Source organism: Octopus bimaculoides, chromosome 11 (assembly GCF_001194135.2).
Source record: "Octopus bimaculoides isolate UCB-OBI-ISO-001 chromosome 11, ASM119413v2, whole genome shotgun sequence".
Lineage (NCBI taxonomy): Eukaryota > Metazoa > Mollusca > Cephalopoda > Octopoda > Octopodidae > Octopus > Octopus bimaculoides.
Genome location: NC_068991.1, coordinates 22,150,772 through 22,152,936, shown reverse-complemented (window position 1 = coordinate 22,152,936; position 2,165 = coordinate 22,150,772).

The following is a 2,165-nucleotide window of genomic DNA, read 5'->3' as shown; positions in this document are numbered from 1 at the left end:
TATATATATATATATATATATGTATCTATATCTGTAGATATATATTTATTTTTACATTTATAAGTGTTTGTATCCATACATATGAGTGGATGCGTAAGTGTTCGTGTATATGTATGTTGCTAACGTCATCTTTTAAGATAAAAACAACTACTAGTTCCCGCCCTATTAGTGTCACTAAGTGCAACAAAAATGCTATCTTCATCGCTCCTGACCAACACTCAACACTTTATTCCATACTTCTCAGCTCTCCACTACAACCACCATAATTGTCAGCCTTTTTTCCAAACATCAAATGTTTATTAGGGTCCAGTAGAGTAAAATAGGAATTAAAGGGGTCTATAGGCAAAAAATGAAATGGTTAAGAACCCCTGTGTTAAACAGTGTCACAACCTTCTAGAAATAACAGCCAAATTCCATTGAATTCTTTCTCTGCTTTCTTCAAAAAGAAGATATGTTGACCGGTGAAGTCCTAGACAGAATGGACAGGGCTAGATTCCAGTTTTTTTTTTTTTTTAGTAACAATGTCCACCAATGTTGTTATTAGGTTAAATAACAAGAAAAAGCAACAAAGTAAATATGGGAACCTCAACATGGTAACTTGACATGCAACGAAATAGCATCCAAAATCTTTCCTAAACTACACTCTACCTTTGAAATAAAAGGTCACATTTGAAAATGTAATCCAAGGTACATGAATGCTGAAAAAAAATATGGTAACAAAACAATGGCTTTGCCTGCTAACAATAGAGGCCAAACCCTTTACCATTGTCTATCAATATTCCACCATAATAAAAGGTCACATTTGAAAATGTTATCCAAGGTCTATTAATGCTGAAAAAAATTGGAAACAAAAGAGTTGCTTGACCTGCTAGGAATAGCAACCAAAACCTTTGTCTAACTACAATCCATCATCTTAAAAGGTCACATTTGAAAATGTAGTCCAAGGCTTTGTAAAACAATGGGGGAAAAATGGCATGACTTGCTAAAAATGCATTATTTACATTATTTACAAGGATATTTGTTCTCATCTTGTTTGTTGTTAACATAAAGTTTCAGCTGATATACCCAGCAGCCTTCATCGGGGGTCTTGGGGAAATTTCGAACCTGGCTTCTCATTCCTAAGGTATTTTTCGATGTTATTATTATTATTATTATTATTATTATTATCATTATTCAGGTCACTGTCTGGAATCGAACTCCTAATCCTTGGGGTTAGTAGCCCACTCTCTTAACCACTATGCCCTATGTCCATTGGCACGGGCATACGGTGTAGTGGTTAAGAGCATGGGCTACTAATCCCAAGATTCCGAGTTCAATTCCAGACAGTGACCTGAATAATAGTAATAATAATAATAATAATAATAATAATAATAATAATAATAATAATAATAACACCGAAAAATACCTTAGGAATGAGAACCCAGGTTTGAAATTTCCTCAAGACACATGATGAAGGCTGGAGGGTGTATCAGCCGAAATGTGTTAACAGCAAACAAGATGAGGACAAATATCCGTCAAATGTAAATAATGTAAATAATGTATATAATTCATCATCTCTTAAATATAGAACTATATTAGCTAAAAATAGTAACCAAAACCATCATCACATTGTCATTTGATCTGGTAAAAATAGCAGCAAAATCTTCCTCAAATCAAACACCCATTATCTTAGAAAAGAACTCAGGATAAAGTGTTTTGGGGGTTCTCTAAATATAGGCGGAAATGGGTTGATTGTTACTGGAATGCATTTGATTACAGCTCTGGATAGTCAAGGCACATCTGGGATTAGATAAGAACAGGAACAACACCATCTTCACAAAACACAGTTATGAACAAAACTGTGACCACCATTACCACCGCAACAATAAACAATACCATCACCCACCACCACTACCACCACCACCACCACCACAACCACTTCCATCATTGAAAATACCACTGTGAGCATAATCACAACAACTTCCTTCACTTCCAGCTTCTCTTTCTTTTCCTTTGTCACATCCGTGAGTCTTTAGTTAACAAGAAGTCTTTATATATGGACTTTTCCGGAATCACACATTACACATATATACATACTGTTAAACTATTTGTGAATGACTATATAAAATGTGAAAGTGAATTCCAAGAGCTGAGTGCATATGGGTGTGTATGTGTGTGTGTATATA